The sequence below is a fragment of the Cervus canadensis genome, chromosome 4 (assembly GCF_019320065.1).
Source record: "Cervus canadensis isolate Bull #8, Minnesota chromosome 4, ASM1932006v1, whole genome shotgun sequence".
NCBI classification, from domain to species: domain Eukaryota; kingdom Metazoa; phylum Chordata; class Mammalia; order Artiodactyla; family Cervidae; genus Cervus; species Cervus canadensis.
In genome coordinates, this window is record NC_057389.1 from 6278153 (window position 1) to 6285965 (window position 7813).

General features: G+C 36.8%; 1 non-coding gene across 1 annotated transcript; it reads right to left on the bottom strand.

The window, feature by feature from the left end:
• Positions 1-289: 289 nt before the first annotated feature.
• Positions 290-393, bottom strand: LOC122441087. Its single transcript, XR_006269230.1, has one exon. It is a non-coding gene; the product is annotated as a U6 spliceosomal RNA (small nuclear RNA).
• Positions 394-7813: the final 7420 nt, after the last annotated feature.

A 7813-nucleotide genomic window follows, 5' to 3' on the forward strand; every position in this document is an offset into this window, starting at 1 on the left:
GTCCATGGGGTCGCAAAGAGTCAGACACAACTGAGCGACTGAACTGGACTGATTGTGCTTATGTTCTTGACCTATATGTCAAAACTTAGTGACATAGTTCATATCATGATAATGCAGAGATGACATTTGGACAGGTATCTCCAAATGAGACCTAGTTCTACTACTCAGCTCTTGTGTCTTCATGAAACCTTGGGTATGTTTGTGTATGTGTGTATATGAGAAAGCAGGAGTGGGAGAGGGCTGGTGAGAATGAGAGTTCATTCACTTTTTTTTTTAAGAACAACTCAGCAAAAATATGGAACGCTTCACGAATTTGCACATCCTTGCACAGGGGCCATGCTAATCTTCTCTGTATCGTTCCGATTTTAGTATATGTGCTGCCAAAGCGAGCACTCATTCACATTTTGTATGCAAGATTTTAATAAGGAATAAGAAGGAAAATGTAAGTTTAAGAAACAACATGATAGTCCCCACTCTTTGCTTAAATGTTTACTCCCTAGGGGATATAGAAAGTCTGAGTTCCATAATTCACATGAATGTCAAACCACCTGACTGTATATTAGAAGTGATCTGGTACCCAAAGGAAATAGGAATTCACACAAATTAGTGTTATTGTTCCTTAGAAATCACTTGTGGGTAAGAAGCACATGCTAGTGCTCTAAAAGGCTTGGTTGCTGATTTCATTTGCTTTGCTTACCAGGAGTACAACGAGGTTTATATTCAGAGGGAAGCTGTATAAGTCCTGTCTGATATTCATGTTAAGCACAATGGCTCTATCAGACATTGGAGGAAATACAGCTCCAACACGTCTTACTTTGTTTCTCTAAAGAGTTGGTGAAACATTCAATAAATGTAAACAGAATGACTCAAAGGTATATTTAAGTTTTCTAGGCTCTGCTCCTCCAAATGCCAAGATGTCATCAAAAGACTTTAATTTTAGTTATTCATAGAATTTCTGCAGAAGGAGCTTATTTCCGACTTCACTTTTGCTGGACATAATTCCATTTCCATTAAGCTCTCAGTGTACGTGTTTGTCAGTTTACACCACCAGGCAGATTTAATTAAATAGTCGTAAATACATGTACTTAAAAGTCAAATGAAGAAATTAAGAGCCAGTTGTTCACCTGTAGCTGTTTAATTTATGCTGGCTCTTTAATTGAAATTCAATAACCTGGAAAGGAAAAGCATATTCATTTGAGATTATACTAGAAACTGTAAAGCATAATCAATTGCATGATTCACAAGTGTATCTATTTATTTGAATTTAAAATAACAATTTTGTCCTCTTTAAATATGTTTATCAAATATATACATATACCATTTTAAAGTTATGCTAAAGTTACTAATATCGTACATTTGAAAACCATCATAAATTGAAGCTGCCAAGGGCTAATCTTATTAATGCTGCACATATTTCAGTTTTAATTTAGTTATATTTTATTGTCATGTGTGTAGAAATATTTTTAAAATCACATTTACTTTAACATCATATTAAAGAGATAACTACGATTATGCTTTAAGCATGAGGTCTTTTACTCACATCCATACGAAAACTCTATGTAAGCCTTGTGTTTAGTAGTCACGCTATATAATTTAGTTGTTTTTCATATATTCCTTATTTTTCATATCTTCCTTATTTTTCATATCTATCATTCCTGCATATATTTGTGCCCAGTGGAAGGCATAGTAATCACACATTTTCATTGATTACAATTTTAAAGGAGATTTATTTAAGAGGGAAGGAGATTCTCACAACATTTAATTTGTTACTATCTAACTGTATATTTACTGTGTGACTTTGAAGAAGTTGCTTAACTTCTTGGTGTCTCAGTTCCTCCACTATTAAAATACTGTAGCAGTCAGAGTAGATAATTATTTATTTTTATTTGTGATGATTTTCTGAAATAATGGAGAAGAGACAAGGTAGTGAATACTTAAAGGTTTTAAAAAAGAACCTAAAAGGGCCTTTATCATATACATGAAGCAGATCAGGGAAATGAAAATCTGTAGAAGAAACCAAGATGTCATTTTTTGTATAGAGCACTGAGTAAGAATTTTAATTTCCTTAAGTATCAATTTCCTCCATTGTAAATTAGGAATGATTATAATTTTTTTCCTCATAGATCTGTTCTATGGATAAAAAAGAAATTACACTTTGGAATTCCTTATAATTTATAAAGTAATGTATATGTGCTCTTTGGAGGTTCCTGGTGGCTCAGGGGTAAAGAATCCTACCAATGCAAGAGACACAAGTGATGCAGGTTCGGTCCCTGGGTTGGGAAGATTCTCTGGAGGTGGAAATGGCAACAAGTCCAGCATTCCTGCCTGGACAATCCCATGGGCAGAGGAGACTGATGGGCCGCATTCCATGGGGCCGCAGAGTTGGGCATGACTGAGCAGCTGAACACAGCACATTTATGATACTCTTGGGTATAGTATTGCTCATGGCCATCACTGAGATCTGGATGCATCACATTTCTATGATACGCAACCTTTTCAGGCCAAGTTTACTGAATTTATTTAATATAAAATCACAATATCTAGACTAGTAAGGTTCTCTCAAACAGCATCTATCATTTGAATTTACATACCACCTCAGGTGGCTCAGTGGTAAGGAATTCGCCTGCCAATGCAGGAGATACAGGAGGCATAGGTTTGATCCCTGGGTAGGGAAGATCCCTTGGAGGAGGCAGGGGCAGACTATTCCAGTGTTCTTGCTTGGAAAGCTCTTGGACAGAGGAGCCTGGAAGGTTGTAGTCCGTGGGGTCTCAAAGAGTCAGACAAGACTGAGTGACTCAGTGACTGAGCAAGCCTCAGAACATATAGCACCTCCCAGGTGGTGCTAGTGGTGAACAATCTGCCTGACGATGTAGGAGACTTCAGAGACATGGGTTTGATCCCTGGGTTGGGGGGATTCCCTGGAGAAGGAAATGGCACCCCACTCCAGTATTCTTGTGGAGAGAATCCCATGGACTGAGAAGCCTGGTGTGTTATAGTCCATGGAATTGCAAAGAGTTGAACATGATTTAGTGTCTGAGTGCTCAGAGCATATACGAGTCTTATCTGCTAGAACTATTACAGTCAAGCTGTTATGTCTTGCTATGTTTATTAAATATAAACTTTATCTTCTGACAACTTTAGCAATATAGCCAGTGTTATAATCATTGGTATCTCAAGTTTCAATTAATCATATATTCTAAAATTTCTAATTGTTTACTTAGGAAGGAGAGGTAATTCTGAGAATAAAAGCTAGCAAAAAATGTTGATATTGCTTATCACAGTTAATATATTTCTATTGCATTCTGATTAATTGTACTTAGTGGTTTCATAAACACAAAAAAGCAGAAAACATTAGGGCCACATCTTACATTTGCCTGTTGAATTAAGTGGCATATTTGATGAGTCTTAACAGCCAGATTTCTGTTCTGGGAGGGCACAGGGAAAATTTTGGGAAAACAAATCAGAAAACATTTTATGATGTTTTCTAATTTATGATGCTTTTATGATGTTTTCTAATTTATGCTTTCTATGAGTTTTCTTTAACACATTTTCCTCTTTATTTTTAGAGAGGTAGATATTTTTGAAAAATGAATGATATTATTTGTTTTGAAGTTCTAATTTTATTGATCAACTTTTTAACATTTTGACTTATTAGCAGACTTAGTAGATTAAATGTCCTTAGTGAAATTAAAGTTGTGGTGCCTTTGTGCCAGTACCATACCGTCTTGATGACTGTGGCTTTGTAGTAGAGTCTGAAGTCAGGCAGGTTGATTCCTCCAGTTCCATTCTTCTTTCTCAAGATTACTTTGGCTATTCGAGGTTTCTTGTATTTCCATACAAATTGTGAAATTATTTGTTCTAGTTCTGTGAAAAATACCGTTGGTAGCTTGATAGGGATTGCATTGAATCTATAGACTGCTTTGGGTAGAATAGCCATTTTGACAATATTGGTTCTTCCAATCCATGAACACGGTATGTTTCTCCATCTGTTTGTGTCCTCTTTGATTTCTTTCATCAGTGTTTTATAGTTTTCTATGTATAGTTCTTTTGTTTCTTTAGGTAGATATACTCCTAAGTATTTTATTCTTTTTGTTGCAGTGGTGAATGGTATTGTTTCCTTAATTTCTCTTTCTGTTTTCTCATTGTTAGTGTATAGGAATGCAAGGGATTTCTGTGTGTTAATTTTATCTCCTGCCACTTTTCTATATTCATTGATTAGCTCTAGTAATTTTCTGGTAGAGTCTTTAGGGTTTTCTATGTAGAGGATCATGTCATCTGCAAACAGCAAGAGTTTCACTTCTTCTTTTCCTATCTGGATTCCTTTTACTTCTTTTTCTGCTCTGATTGCTGTGGCCAATCTTCCAAAACTATGTTGAATAGTAGTGGTGAGCTCAATTCCAGAAAAATAAATGACCCAATCAAAAAATGGGCTAAAGAACTAAACAGACATTTCTCCAAAGAAGACATACAGATGGCTAACAAACACATGAAAAGATGCTCAACATCACTCATTATCAGAGAAATGCAAATCAAAACCACAATGAGGTACCATTACACGCCAGTCAGGATGGCTGCTATCCAAGTCTACAAGCAATAAATGCTGGAGAGGGTGTGGAGAAAAGGGAACCCTCTTACACTGTTGGTGGGAATGCAAACTAGTACAGCCACTATGGAGAACAGTGTGGAGATTCCTTAAAAAACTGGAAATAGAACTGCCATATGACCCAGCAATCCCACTTCTGGGCATACACACTGAGGAAACCAGATCTGAAAGAGACACGTGCACCCAATGTTCATCGCAGCACTGTTTATAATAGCCAGGACATGGAAGCAACCTAGATGCCCATCAGCAGATGAATGGATAAGGAAGCTGTGGTACATATACACCATGGAATATTACTCAGCCATTAAAAAGAATTCATTTGAATCAGTTCTAATGAGATGGATGAAACTGGAGCCCATTATACAGAGTAAAGTAAGCCAGAAAGATAAAGACCATTACAGCATACTAACACATATATAGGGATTTAGAAAGAATGGTAATGATACCCCTATATGCAAAACAGAAAAGAGACACAGATGTTAGACACAGACTTTTGACTCTGTGGGAGAAGGCGAGGGTGGATGTTTCGAGAGAACAGCATGAATATTATCTATAGTGAAACAGATCACCAGCCCATGTGGAATGCATGAGACAAGTGCTCGGCCCGGTGCACTGGGAAGACCCAGAGGAACTGGGTGGAGAGGGAGGTGGGAGGGGGGATCGGGATGGGGAATACATGTAAATCCATGGCTGATTCATGTCAATGTATGACAAAACCCATTGCAATGTTGTGAAGTAATTAGCCTCCAACTAATAAAAATAAATGAAAAAAAAAAAATAAATAAAGTGTGGTGCACTTATTCATGGATGGAGTGCATTGGTTCTAATATCTTGATTATATGTTAGTAAGAGCATTGTGGAGATTTTCAGTTAAAAAAATGGATTGTATGCTGGCATCTATTTTCACAGTATGACAAAATCCTGGAAAAAAATGTTAAAGGAATTGTTTTAAGGATGTGAAACTCCAGTGATGGAGAAAACTAGAAGACAGAGGAGAGCAACAAAGTTGGAAGCTGGAATGTAGATAGACTAGTGGTAAATGAATTAACAGACCTTAATTATCTGAACTGAAAAATCCAAATTCTTTTTTTTTTTTTGTATAAAAAATAATTTTCTTTTTTTTTTTTCAATTTGTTTTTTCCATTTATTTTTGTTAGTTAGTCTGCTGTTGGGCATCTAGGTTGCTTCCATGTACTGGCTATTATAAACAGCGCTGCGATGAACATTGGGGTACATATGTCTCTTTCAGATCTGGTTTCCTCAGTGTGTATGCCCAGGAGTGGTATTGCTGGGTCATATGGCAGTTCTATTTCCAGTTTTTTAAGAAACTAGTACAGCCGCTATGGAGAACAGTGTGAACATTTCTTAGAAATCCAAATTCTTAATCACTAGTGGTGCAAACTGAGAAAAACTCTGAGTCCTATTATGGAATTCCTCTTGGCCTCGGGAATTTGGACATCAGGTCCTGCTGGGAGTTAGGGCGAACAGAAGAGATGGCTACGATGAGGAGGAGGAGTTATAAGTAGTTTAAGAGGCAGTGTGGAGGCTAGAGCTCCTTCACACTGCACAGCCTCGTCATAGCCTCTTCCAGAGGGAAACCAGTCCATTTTCTGGAGGAGTTAAAAGAGTGAGACCAACCTGAGAAAACACAGGTATACTTGGGAGCAAGGTTATCACAAAGAAAACCTTAGTGGGTATAGTGATTAAGTAGCAAATGACATAGTTTTTGTTGAAAACCAGAATCTCTTTCAATATTTGACTCTCTGTATTTGGGCAGTCAGATCTTTTCAAGTTGGAAATTAAAAGTGGGTCAGTTTGATATTAAAATACAAAGCATTTGCTATCAGCTTTTATCCTGCAATAAAGTTCATGGCTGACAAGACCCAGTCATATTCTAAAAGTTCTCAATCAATCTTTTACATCCCTACTCCCAAATGTAAGAACATATTAAAAGATGACCAGAAACAAAAAAGCCTCTTTGTGTGTGTGTGTGTGAGAGAGAGAGAGAAACCAGTTCGGGACTACTGGTTTCTAGTCCAGGCAAAGGAACTTAGAAGTCTCTACTCTGTCCTAAACAAAAGTAAAAAGTTGAACAAAGTGATAAACCAGCAATCCTTCTTAGAACTGTCAGAGAAGTGAAGTCACTGGGAAAACTGCTGATGCCAAAGTTGGAGAGACAGATGGATCAAGAGAACCATAATTTATCAGAGCATAGACTCACATGTAGAACCAATGCTGGAGTAGGAGAAGGTAATTGATGAATTGTTGTAAGTGCAATGGAGACAATCCTGAGAATTAAAATTCTAAGACATGATCATAGGAGAGTCCTTGCACTTTCAAAAGTTCAACCTTCTGAAGGCCTACCAGGCCCTCCTAGTGATTATCAGAGAAGAATCCCCTTGAGCTTCCAACAAGAGATTAGAGCCTAACCTACCTGCAGAGAATGGAAATACACAGCTCCAGTCCTTTCACCTTCCCTGTTCTACCGAAAGGAACAGCAACAACAAAACAAAACATGACGAGCATCAGTGAAGTTCATGGACCAGGGGTGCAGGCTAACCAAAGACTGAGACATACTCATAGGGTATATAATGGTACCCTTTTCCAACAATTTGCCACTACAACAACAACAACAAAAAAAAATTTCAAAACATGTTGAAAAATAAAAAAGCAGCATCACTGCAGTATATGTAAGAGAAAAAATATTTTTACACAAGTAATTACTTCACTTGGCAACATACAGGGATTTTAATTGCCCTTGTGATTTAAACAGCTTTTCTTTTATAGCCTATCTGTTGGTGTATACTAATAAATATACTAATTAATACATGTTTCCTTGGTACAGTCACTGTCCAGACCACAGGGTGATTTTGGTGACCAAGATGTGTTTCCTCTGGATTTTGTAATTTTTGATCACACTGTTCTAAAATGGTAAATTTGAGTATCAGTTTTTATAAATTGGAAAAAAAAAAAAAACAACCAACCCTCTTCTCTACTTACCATATTATATTGGGTTGGCAAAAAAGTTCATTTGCATTTTTGCATAACATCTTATCTCCTATTGAAATCTAAGATCTTAATAAATATGTATAAATTAATTTCAGCTCATGGAACTTGTACTAACATTGTTTTGGCATATCTGTACAGAAGGTCTAGGTCATAGGCATCAAGCATTAGAGGAAATAAAATTCTATTATTTCTTTAAAAGTC